General features: G+C 42.7%; 1 protein-coding gene across 5 annotated transcripts in view; it reads right to left on the reverse strand.

Annotated features, from left to right (window-relative positions):
• The window catches only part of LOC111865449 (acyl-CoA synthetase short-chain family member 3, mitochondrial), a 47,328-nt gene extending 46,979 nt beyond the window's left edge, over window positions 1–349 (reverse strand). For all 5 annotated transcript variants that reach the window (XM_023853507.2, XM_033751850.1, XM_023853518.2 and 2 more), the window contains exon 1: window positions 223–349. The gene's annotated coding sequence lies outside the window, so the exon portion shown is untranslated. The remainder of the gene's footprint in view (window positions 1–222) is intronic.
• Between the last annotated feature and the right edge of the window lie 13,261 nt (window positions 350–13,610).

The raw sequence follows: 13,610 nt of genomic DNA on the forward strand, positions 1-13,610 counted from the left end.
AGTTGAGCCCGTTAGAAGGAGCTAGTCTCAATCACTGGACGGGCCCAACTGAGTACGTTTAGCCTGCCACATCCACCTGAGGACGGAGACAGATCCAGCCTCCGAAACGTTGTGGTTTTTTTGTCTTTTATATAACAGAGGATGGATAGAGTCCAAAATAAGCCTAATAGTTCTGTACATCTTACACCATTGTTAGAATCTCTTCAAGACTAAGATATTTACTTGTTAAAGTTGTGACGACGTGAGATGCCTCGTACTGTATCCCCACTGAAGTGGTGACACCAACGCAAATACACAAAACAATTAAATGAAACTGCACTATGAAATTTTTACTCCGAGTTACACCTTGACGGCATTATCACTGAGCCTTCCCCCCAACCATGCTGGCCTTTATAAGCAGGCACTCATTTTCTCACAATTACTTCGAACAATGACGCCTGCAAAATTAGTGATATAACACAATTAGAATTCCTGCCTTTCCAAGTTTCCTGGTCGTCTTGTGACAGGAATCGTTTAGGAATGTTTTTGTTACAGTATGTCGCAATTCAAACCAGTAAATTCAAAAGGACACCTTTAGGACTAAATAAGGATAACTTGTGTGGAGGCTGGATAGAATACCTCCACCGTATCCCTGTGAGTCGTAGAAAGTGACGAAAAGGGGACCCTAAGCTTGGGGGTAAACTAGGTCAAGCAGTCAGTAGGGAACACAAATACAGAGACCTGGCCGTCCAGTTTGGGGTGCAGGACGCAAGGCTGACGACCTTGCTCTGTAATACAATTACTGTTGCGAAATCCAGAGAAGAGAAAATCGGGTGGGTTAATTCAAGACAAATTTGGCAGAAATTTCTAAGAGAGGCTATGGCTCAAAAAGAGCTGTCTTGTCAGTGAGGATGATGAGGATGATGAAAATAAGGACAGTTGAATTTGATCATTTAAGTAAACGTATAGTGACATGGCGGCTGAAAGCCGAAATGGTGGAGCCGGAGAAGACGTAAATTGCTGAGCAACAGCTCGGTAATCACGTTTCCGCTGCAAGGAATATTAACAAAGACTAGTTTCTGTTATAACGAATAGCAGCGAACGTGTCGTTGCCAGGCAAAAAAGTTGCTAAACACAAAATTCCCGTGACAACCAACAGGAAAAGAGAGGGAATTAATTGCATTAAATTTTATAATTTTCCTCTAAAATGACCCTTCTCCAAAATGACCTCTTTCAATAATATTTCCCCTACAAAATCATATATTCGTTTCTTGCCACCCTTTGCGTACTTCATGACCAACAAATGTTCAGTTCCTCTGTTCCTCCCACTTCCTCTTCGAGAGTATATTAAGTTACAAATTCGCGCTTTTGAAGCATGAATTGAGCTCAGGACAGTGAAACGAATTATTAGTGAGAGTAAATTTAAATTAAATACATCAACGACAATAAATAATATAAATACAATAAAATATTTTATGACAGTCAATAACACAGTCGGTTGCACGATATTCCTAGCGTCACAACGAAATATAAATTGTGTTTCAAATAATCTCGCAATATCGCAGTGATTACAGCTCTCTCTCTCTCTGCGAGACAAATCGTCACTCAGCTTTTTTATGGTTCCAACTTAGTGACTTGCAGTATATTGGTGATCTCTGGGCCTCAAGTTGGTGAATACTGCATCAAATCATACGCGATTTTAATCTAGTAAACAAAACACTGAGATGTAAGAGGCGCACTTTATTACACTCATCACCAATGTAAAGACATCATTGCTAAGCCAAGCCTTGCATTTTCATTCTTTATGGAAAAGGTAAAGTTGTCTCTGTGCTTAATTAGTTAAGTGTGTGGGGAAGCGCAGGTATAGTTCCACCTGGCCAATAGATACAGGTGGATAGTCAGCTTGACGCCCCGACCTCTTCACCCCTGGGGAAAGAGCCTTGGGTTCCCATAGGACAGGAAGCTGGGTGGTCCCCAAAGCCCATCTGAACGTTGTGGAAAGGAGGAAAACTTGATCCTACCAGGAATCGAACCCCGGGCGCCTAGTCCCCAGTCCATCACTCTACCGACTGGGCAATCCTAACGCTTTTCATTGTTTACTAAGAGGAACCAAAACTGCTTCCAGATGTAGACTAGCATTTACATGAACTACACGATGCTGGCCTCATTCCACGAGTGTGTTCCAGTGATAGGAAAGCAGTAATGTACTTTAGACACGTGACTTGCTTTATCAATCATGTTGATACAGAAGCTGCTAATGCTCTTTGGTAACTTGACATGATATTAATTAATCTGAGAAAGAGTGCCGTCGCTAAGTCACCTGATATGCTTGGTCACCCATTCCGATAACGTCAAAGTTAACGAAAGTTTGACGTGAGTAACAATGAAGAGATTTGTACACAGCGAGTTGATGCTGAAAGCCACTGCCATGAAGTAGAATGAACTGCATGTGTGGGAAGGACAGACACTTGTAGGTAACAATCTATCCATTCTTCTATTCATTCATCAGTTCATTTGTTTATCTTAAATATTTAACCTCAGAAAATTTCATGAATGAAATAATCTGAAATTCTCATGACCACTAAATGAAATTAATCTGTTCCTTGTAATAAGCAGCTTCACAACCAAATAAATCTCCGAAGTTTTAGAATAGTATCCAGGTTTTCAGAGTTATACAAGATGTAACTGAAAGATGCGGACAGATTTTGGGTACGAGTTACACATTCTGAAACAAACAAAAAGTCCATAACAAAATGTCCTCCATGAGATTCAATGCACGCCTCGACACGTCTCAACACGGACCGCCACATCCGTGCAAATTTGCCGGGGCAGTTGCGGATAGTCTGACAGGCATCCACAGTGCAGTGGTTCGAAACTGTACGATGTATGACTGTGAGTTAACAAATTATCTACAGGATTTGAATAAGAAAAACAAGGGGTGGTAACAGGGAATGTTGGCTGGCCACTGTACACTTAGATAGCTCTACTTGTTAGGGGTCTCTCGAAAGACGCCACTTGAAGGAAGAGGACTCTTCCTAACACGAACTTCTTTAATGCCCAATTTTGGCCAGGCATGGGGCTGAGATCATCAGCTCTGTATGATTAGAGCTGACAGATATAAGGAAAGCCTCAGCCACGATGACTGAGGCTCTAAAATTATTGTCAAGGCTCTTCGAAAGACCCCAACGAGATCAAGGGCTGGCAGGGCTCTGAGATTTTGGGGCGAATGAAAGGTGCCCGCTATAAGCCAATAGAATAAAAGCAAATGGAACTGCAGGTAGATTTCCATGATGACATGTCAATATATAAAAGTGCTCAGTTACATATTTGGACCTACGGCTAATGACGTAAGCTGTCACTTAAGGATGTTACGTGACTAAAAACTTGATTCATATAGTTCAGCCCATATTGACAGAACAGCGCAATCTGAGACTCTGTATAATGGGAATTTTGTTGATAAGGGATAAGGTAAGAAAGGTAGAGGCCGCACCATAGCTCAAGCGGTTAGTCGCTGGCTTTCCACCGCGGAGGCCCGGGTTCGATCCCGGGTCTGGTCAAGTGGGAATTGTGGTGGACAAAGTGGCTCTGGGGCAGGTTTTCTCCGAGTACTTCGGTTTCCCCTGCCAATCTTCATTCCACCAATTGCTCCACAATCACCCTCACCTATCATCTGGGGCTGGTACAATAGGCCAGATGTGGCCGCAGGACAAGGAACTTAGTCCCACCCCACTAGCAATAAAAAAGAAAGAAAGGTAGAGCTATCCTTCTAAGAGGCCGTGGAGGGTCATACGTTTGTGAGACGTCGAGGGTCCCAAATTTTCTAGACAGCCGGACAGTGAAATCTAGGAGCCTCTGATAGGATGGACATGTAGCTTGTATGAAGGCGATAAAGAGTGCATAATGAATTTTGATGGAGAAGCCCCTGAATAACGGTGACTTGGATGACGGGAGATTGAAAGATAGGGAGAGGCAGTGTGTGTATATGTTGGATAGAACTGGCTCATGATATTGTCCAATGACGGCTATAATTTAAAATTTTTAAAAATTCGCATAGTGGGGGGTGGAGTCCAGCCGGGTCCACTCGGCACGGCCGCCACTGATTGGCCTATTTTGTACCTGCCCCGGGTGATTATGATGATGGACAATTTGGTGGAATGAAGATTGGCAGGGGAAACCGAAGTACGCGGGGAAAATCTACCCCAGCGCCACTTTGTCCACCACAAATCCCACTTGACCAGACCCAGGTTTGAATCCGGGCCGCCGCGGTGGGAAGCCAGCGACTAAGCGTTTGAGCAATGGCGCGGCCACTGTTATGACTTAGTTTTATACATCCCGTCACAGAAAAACAGACAAGACTTGCATGTTTTTCGATATAATTTATGGAGAATCGTTAATAGCTTAATTTAATGGAAAACTTAGATAACAGGGACAACGCGGCGTGCATTTGAAGTAAGACACTAGCTTAAGTGAGGACTCTTGGTGCTGTTACGCGGGAAGTCTAAATAAAGGAGTCCGAATTCCTTGTCACGTTCTAATGTTGTCGTTTCCAAAGTACGCCTGGAGCAAGGTTTAAGCCAGTTTCACTTCCGAGCAAAGTTACTAACCTCTTAACTTGTGATTCGAGTGACGCCAACAGTAACGCTTGGTACTTCAAGTGATATTCACGGCCTGGCTTGGGTGTCAAGCGAAGGGTTTGGGGAGATTGTGAAACCACGATTGTCAATTGTTATGATATTGTTTATCATCAGCACCATCACTGACAAAACCGTCATTTTTGAGCCAAAGCCTTCCTTGGAAAATTTTGCCGGATTTCATCCGGTTTTCATTTCTTTGGATTTCACAACAATATTAATTTTACAGAGCAAGGTCGCCAGCCTTGCGTCTAACTCCCAACCTGGTGGACCAGGTCTCTGTAATTATGTCCTCCTGTGACAGTGTGGCCCAGTTATAACCCCAGGCACCAGGTTCCCTTTTCGTTAACTTCTGGGTTTTGCAGGGCTGCAACGAAGCTATTGTCACCTGCATCCACAGGGGGTTTTATTATCTATTCCGTTCTATTTTAAAGTTATATAATGGATTTATGGGGACACGCGGTAGCGTAGTTGGTTAAGGCACTGCTACAAGCCGGAAGGTCGCTGGCTCGAATCCCTATGAGGTGGATTTTTTTCAATTGAACTAATCTTTCCAGCCGGATTATGGTCCTGTGTTCGACTCAGCCTCTAAAAGAAATGAGTACCAGGAATCTTCCTGGGACGTAAAGGGCGACCGGCGCGTAAGGCTGACAACCTAACCGCCATCTGTGAGCCAATTATCTGGAGAAAATGTGGGAGCCTCGACGTCTCACAACCCTATAGGCCTCAACGATCCTTTACCTTATCTTGATAATAAATTTCTGTTTATATTCTCTACTATGAAGTCTGATGTAGTACTTAGATCCTGTAGGTCTGTATGTATTCATAAAATATACGGTTCGAATCTTGGATGAGTCACCGGCAATTCTTTTGCTTTATTTTCCTGGTTTTCCTCAGTCTTACCAGGCGAATGACAGTGGTAATAAGTTCAAACGTACCCTGATCGCTTCATTCCAAAACTACTCCCCATCCATGGTTATTTCCTGTATATTTTGGGGCTATGTGATATCTGTGTTAGAAACAGTGTCGTTGGTTACTGCTCACTTAGATGGGCGGTAGGATTACTTACCGGACACTGCCGCCTAAAATGACACCTTTTCAAATTGGGATTGACAGATAACCCAACTTGTGAAAAGTGCCTACAAGAAAACGAATCGGCCACACACATCCTGTGTGATTGTGAGCCCATAGCTTATTTAAGATTTTGTCACTTGGGTCAGTTTTTTATGGAACCAAGTGATTAGTATGACGCCCCCATAAGCAGGGTCCTACACTTTATTAAAAGGCTAATCCAAGGAGAAGCACAATAGATCATTGAAGGTCGCAGTGCAGGGGCCGGTTTTTATGGCCCATTCCTTACATACATTACATTACATTACGTTACATTACTGCTCACTTTATGATTGAGAGTCGATCAAGAATAAGTTGGCAGCACTGCTTACAGGAAGGAAATGGCATAACTTGTATTTACGCGTCATGTGTGAAGAGTTTCTTGTTTCGTTTCATTAACTCAGTGGATTGCTAATGTATAAAGTATAAATATTTATCAGATGATGCGTAGGTGGTTGCTGAATAAGTGCCTTCGTGTGTGAAAGTTATAGCTTGCGGTGTTTAACATCGGGGATTGTATTCGGAGTTAGGAAGTTTCCTACTTCAGTTGAAGAATTAAATCTGGAACTATGAATCTTCTGGACTTTAAGAGAGAAGTCATCCATGATGCATGAAGTCATCCAGCCCGCAGTCAGTCTCTATACCGACTGAGCTGTCCTGGCTCGAATTATCTGTCTCATATACGTCTTATCTTACTATGACAAGCTCCGGCCGTATTCGAATATGGCAATCATCAGCTATGTGTTGGTACTAATAAAATTCCATTTAGGACCATATTTTATTTACTTACATTTGTTTTTATTTATATTTTCTTCTTTTTTTAGTTTATTCTTATTAATTTCAATTATTTCTTTCGATTTTCTTATATGTATACTACACAGAATTTAAATCATAATGAGAAAAATCGTACCTCTTGCGTCACTTTGCGTTGTGTTACTTGTAGCTCTGTTCTGCCCAGCCAGACACACATACCTCCGTGAGTTCTCCAGTGTCTGGACAGTACGGAATTGGTACAACCGGCTCTTGGTAATCCTTGGAAGCTTGAGCAAAAATGTGGCATTTTTTCTGTCACTATCATCGCAACACGATTCGCTTTTCTTTGCTGTTCATCGATGCGAGTTCTACATCCTGTCTTGTGAAAATGTTGCGATTATTGTAACGCTGTTGTTGTCCTGTCAAGTGTATGTGTACAATAAGAATGAACTATGTACCCCTACGGACCCTTACCCGATGAGGTGGATTTTTTCAATTGACCTAATCCTTCCAGCCGCACTATGGCCCTGGGGTCGACTCAGCCTCTAACAGAAATGAGTACCAGGAATATTCTTGGGTGTAAAGAGCGGCCGGCGCGTAAGGCTGACAACCTTACTGCCATCTATGAGCCGATTGTCTAGAAAATATGGGAACCTCAGCATCTCACAACCCTATAGGTCTCCACGGCCTCTTACAGGGATACCTTTACTTACTTTACTTTTACCCTTACGGACTACGAATTTCCCATAACAGGATGACGGCATTTGAAATTTAAATATTTCATAATGCGATAACAGAACAAGGTCGCCTCTGTGGTCTAAGTGGTCAGAGTTCCTGGTTACAGATCCAGAGGTCCCGGGTTCGATTCTCGGGGCTCCCAGATTTTCTGAGAAGTCGTGGGTCTGGAACGGGGTCCACTAAGCCTCGTGAGGATAATTGAGGAGCTATATATATATATATATGTATATATATAGCGGCTCCGGTCTAGAAAACCGAGATAAAGGTCCGAGGGGATCCGTTGCGCTGACCACGCGACACTCTCTACTCGCTAAAATTTGGCACTAACTTCACCGACAAGCGGCGGCAGCTCGGTCGGTATAGTTCGCTTGCGGACTACAGGCCATGGAGTTTGTTTTTTTGTTTTGTTTGTGCGTGTCTTATACAGGGCCACTTATTAGTGAAAGACGACAGAAAATCCGTTTCAGCAAAACGGACTGATAAGTAGCAAGTAGAAGTCTGCAACCTGGCACGAATTACATTACAATTGCCATAATGCAGGGAATAGCAATGATGTGGGTTTGTTGTGTAGCAAAAGCGAGTGTGGCATGGCATTCCCTCCAAATGATTTCAGCTATCAGCAGCCTGATGGGAGGTGGCGGTAAAACAGAATTACATGGATTTCCTTTTATTTTTCTTTGGATTTGAGTCTAGGAGTCGGAGGTAAGATGCGGACTAGTAAAGCCTAGAACCGCAGGCGTGTGACAGTGAAGGGTCGTAGCGGATTAAAATGAAGAGAGATGCTGGGGGCACAGCTGTGCTGTCAAATTAAGATGGATTGCTGGTTGGGAAAATGTTGTCTGAATTCTGATTCAAGTGTTAGTGACGTCTTCACAAGCCTGAAAGACAATATCATCTTTTGTTTAATTTATTTGTGTGGGGCGAGATTTGTGTCCACTTGGTACGTCGGCTTCTAATTGGCCTACTGTCAGTTGGCGGAAGGAGAATTAGCAGGGGAAAGCGAAGTACTTGAAGAAAGCCTGCCCCAGTGCAAATTTATCCACCACAAATCCCACATGACCTGATATGACCTCATCGGGAATCGTACACGCGACCTTCCGGCTTCAACCAACTGTGCTACCGCGTACCCCTAAAGAGATAAATTGCTGACTCTAAAGGTTCCCAGGCAGAGCCCGCTTGTCCTTCTGGTAAATATAGGTTACAGTAAAGTAAAACTTTAGACAGCGAAGGCAGTAAAGCTATGGTAAATAGCATCATCCTTATTATTAAATTATCCGTCAATAATGCAACAAGTGAACAGCGAACAAATACATAGTGCAGTGGTCTCACTAAAAGAAAAGAAATTTACTGATGATGGCACATATGGCAGAAACATGTAGTAAATTGGAAGAAATATGTGACTAAAGACATTTTATAAAATTGGATATCACTTCTAATGTATAGAATATGCTTTTAATGTCCTATTGATATGTAATGATTTTAACATCAGAAAGTATTGAAATACATTTTTAGTTTGAAACATATTCCTAATGTGTTTTATATTGTTGCATTACTGACGGATATTTTGATAATAAGGATAATGCCTCACTGCAGCTGGATGCTGAAATATAATATTATGATAAATAGGATTTGTTTTCAGGAGGGCAAAGCGGTTTAGCAAGGTCCTTAAAAACAATTCGCTTAGCGGGGGGTGGAGTCCAACTGGGTCCACTCGGCACGGCGGCCACTGATTGGCCTATTGTAGCCTGGCCCGGATGAATATGATGATGGAGAATTTGGTGGAATGAAGATTGTCAGGGGAAACCGAAGTATTCGGAGAAAACCCGCCCCAGCACAAATCCCACTTGACCAGACCCAGGTTCGAACCCGGGCCGCCGCGGTGGGAAGCCAGCAACTAACCGCTTGAGCTATGGCGCGGCCTTTGCAAGGCCCTTACTGTGTTCGATAGGAATTTTGATATGATTTGCCGGGAGGGGACTGTGTAGGGTTAAGCACGGTATTCATGTAAATAATATCTCAAAATTCAGTTCATATCACACAGAGAACACGGTGTTTCTATAAAAAAAAAGAACACAATTAGTTAACGTCATTTAGAAAACTAATCGCTCTTTATTGTGACAATCATAGAAAATCTTTAATTACGCATCGTTAGCAATATTAAAATGTCTTCTTTAATGGTGACGCCTGTGGTGTATATATATACGTACTAACTACCGTAAATTTAAACTGTTAAGTCTTTTTACAGATTTTGACGAAAACAGAACCTACGACACTTCCATTAGAAGAGTGTTGAATTTAATTTGCTTTAATTCGTTTTAAAATTAATATTAATTAAGGATCTAAATATATTTTACGTTCATGATCTTCATCCCTCGACACATTTTGATGAAAATCGATAAAAGGCCTGCCATCTAGCTGTCCTCTTCCTATATAAAGTATTTCTCTATGATTAATTGTAATATTATCTTAACATCTACGGTTTTGCCTCCGAAATATTCCCGTCCGGTGAGGTTCTCTGTCTTAAAGGTCTAAAAACTTCCAATTTTCCTTGTCTGTGCTAAATGTTACGTCCACTGTATAATCTTGGTTTTACTCATCCTCAAAAAACAGGTAAACATTATGAATTATGATGCTCTTCGTCCTGTAATTTTCTCCATCCTGGGTGATGTTTCTAAGTTCCAAATTTCCTCCTGACCGCTATCTTCCCTCCCGAACACGCTGCATATATGTGATCAGACGTTCTCGCGACTGTGAATAAAAAGTTTACGGTCCTTTCGGATGCAATACCGTGTAGATTTTCAGAGAGATGGCTGTACATAGATTGATATCGGCCTTTAGATCTACACGATATTGCGTCACATTCCAGAAGAAAATAATTAAACCACGCTTATTTAATAACTAAATTAAAACTTTTCTGAACTTGTTACGTATTTTGCTTCTACCAGTCAACATAATTTTGTCGCTGAGTGTACTGTGATGCTATGAGAATCAATGAGATTTGGAAGGGCGCGTATTAAGTTGGCGAAAACAGCGTTCAATTTAATTACGTTAGGGGCTGTATCCCTGAGAGACAATCAAAGTTGAGGGCAAAGCAGTAACTCGTACAACTGTCACATGCCCGACAGCCAATTTAAATTATATCCTTCTGATTCCGTTGGAATACCTAATTGTTGTGCTCTGTTTTGAGCCAATAAACAACAATTATGCTGTAAAGTTCTGTAGGCGGGGAGGGTGAAGACATTCCTTCATACCAGGCGCCTCCAGACTGAAGCTATATTGCTAGCAACAGCCATGAGGTCTTCAGATTTGTCATAAGATGTAGATTGTTTCTAATGGCACCACAATCATAAGTTCTCGATCTGACACAAGGAGATGAAAGATTCAGAATGGCAGAAAGCTGTTCTTAATTTCATCGTTAATATTGCCTATTCCACTTAAGTATCCTGCTGCCTTATTTGTTCAATCAAGCTATCTTTGTAACAGGCCGTGGAGGCCCATAGGGTTGTGAGACGTCGAGGGTCCTACATTTTCAAGACAATCGGCTTACAGATGGCAGTAAGGTTGTCAGCCTTATGCACCGGCCACCCTTAACCCCCCAGAAAGATTTCTGGTACTCGTTTCTGTTAGAGGCTGAGTCGAACCCCGGGGCGTATGGCAGCTGGAAGGATTAGGTCAATTGAAAAACACAGTGACCTCATCAGGAGTCGAATCCGCGACCTTCCGGCTAGTAGCAGAGTACCTCAACCAACTACGCTACCGCGTGCCCCCTATACACACACACACACACACACATATATATATATAGTGAAGTGTATAAATATGTATATACTCAACTTATATATGTATATGCACACACAAAATATACTCTTCAATTCAGGTTCACAGCTTATTGTTTGAATCACCACAAAGTCCATGCTTTCATGTAAGGTCAGCGACATAATTCAGTCACACAGGGCTGTATTGAGATATACATAAGGATCCTGCAAATTGTTGTTCTATATTATTCGTATTTTATTTTGTAACCCATCAGGGCTGTACTTCCTAGAAATGTATTATTAAAATCAATTTGGTTACTGTTAAACGCATTAATCATTAATGAATTTGTTCTTTGTTATTGTAGTTCGCAGATATTTGAACTTGCCACATTTTAGGAGGATCCATTACTTAATTCTGCTGAATAATAGAATTTTTAAACAATACAGATTATCCTTTGCAGAAATCTGTGCAGTTACAAGCAAGACTAGGCTCTCACGCCCACCTTCAGCACTGACAGCCGATATCTCTTCTCCACCGCGGAGGAACAATGACATCGCAGGATGTGACGTCACACTGGAATATTTACGTCAAACATTGTGAAGCTGCAGTAACATGACAGTCCACCGCGCATAGTTAGCTTGATATAACACTCCTGACTTTTAACACTGAAGAAGTTGTGCAGTTTAACGACAGCATCCATAAGTCCATTGCTCAATTCGATATATAAGTATATGAAGCATTTAATTTCATCCCTTTTGGCACACAGGATGATGAAAGCGAGAAGTGAATATTTATGGAACAGTTCTGGGCTAATACAAAGGGAACTGCATGGATTCTGTTTCTTCTGCTGTCATGGGAACACCGAATCATTTGAGGACATACCTGCCCCATAACTTTCACGTCCAGCAGAAGGCACAAATGTATTCCCACGCATAAATTCTGGGACCCTCTAGGGGTCTGAACGTTGCAGCCACTCATGTACGGCACAGGGACAACGCCGGGATAGCTCAGTCGGTACAGCGACTGGCTACGGGCTGGACGACCGAAAGGTCGGAGTTCAAGTTCCAGCAGGGTCAGGAATTTTCTCTTCTCCAAATCGTCCAGACCGGCTCTGGGGTCCATCCAACCTCCTATCCAATTGGTATTGGGGGCTCTTTCTGGGGGTAAAGGGTGGCCGGCGCGTAAGGCTGACAACCTTACCGCCATCTATGAGCCGATTGTATAGAAAATGTGGGAGCCTCAACATCTCACAACCCTATGGGCCTCGACGGCCTGTTACAGCGATAACTTTTCTTTACATAAGTCGAATTAGGCCGCGCCATAGCTCAAGCGGTTAGTCACTGGCTTCCCACCGCGGCGGCCCGGATTCGATCCCGGGTCTGGTCAAGTGGGATTTCTGGTGGACAAAGTGGCGCTGGTGCAGGTTTTCTCCGAGTACTTCTGTTTCCCCTGCCAATTTTCATTCCACCAATTGCTCCACAATCACCCTCACCTATCATCTGGGGCTGGTACAATAGGCCAGAAGTGTCCGCAGTACAAGGGACTTAGTCCCACCCCACTAACAATAAAAGAAATAAATCGAATTATAAGGAAATTTCAAACACTGTATTGCAGTGAAAGTATATAAATGGAACTGTTACCAATAAAATGTGAAAATATCACGAACTTGCCTTACTTTACCTTGTTTTACACGATGCTGCCCTTTAAGGATAGATGCTGGGAACTCAGACTGAGCCAGCAATGTAGTGTTAGTCTGTTCCCAGTGGATTAATTTTGCCAACTCCTTAAACACTTTAATTTACTAATGCTGGCCTGTCTGTCACAGGTAATTCGGGATAGGCAGCGTCTAATAGTTTCGGAGAATGACACAAATATGGAAGTGCGGAAGTAATCTACACACAGAGTGTGTCAACGTCTACTCTCTTTGCCGCACGCTCAATGTGACAAAGTTAGAAACAGAGACGTTTCAAGCCCACATTACGAGAGCTTCCCATGGCGTCTGTCTGCAAAACAAAAAGAAATCCTAGTGGATAAATTATATGAATCTGAGCATCAGCTCAGATAGGGATAAAAAGTAAAGTAAAACTATCCCTGTAACAGGCCGTGGAGGCCCATAGGTTGTGAGGCGTCGAGGGTCCTACATTTTCAAGACAATCGGCTTACAGATGGCGGCAAGGTTGTCAGCCCTACGCGCCGGCCACCCTTTACCCCCGAGAATATTCCTGGTACTCATTTCTGTTAGGGGCTGAGTCGACCCCAGGGCCATAGTGCGGCAGGAAGGATTAGGGCAATTGAAAAAAAAATCCAATGACCTCATCGGGACTTTAACCCGCAACCTTGCGGCTTGTAGCATAGTGCCTCAACCAACTACGCTACCGTTTGCCCCTCTGTTACAAGCATACCTTTACTTATTTACTATCAGCATGCGCCTGAGACTCTTCAACTGGACCTGAACTTTCAGGAGGGCCGAAGCACCAGTCGAGGAGGGTTCAAGTTCGTTTTCAGAATTCAGAGTTTCGAGTAAACATGAAGCAGGAACACCGGCTCAGAAAGTTTCAGAACACACTGCTGAGGAAATGAAGAAGAACTGGAGAAAATCACACAATGAAATGATTCGTAATTTGTACCTATCCCCTAATACTT

The sequence above is a fragment of the Cryptotermes secundus genome, unplaced genomic scaffold (genome assembly GCF_002891405.2).
Source record: "Cryptotermes secundus unplaced genomic scaffold, Csec_1.0 scaffold944, whole genome shotgun sequence".
NCBI classification, from domain to species: Eukaryota; Metazoa; Arthropoda; class Insecta; order Blattodea; family Kalotermitidae; genus Cryptotermes; species Cryptotermes secundus.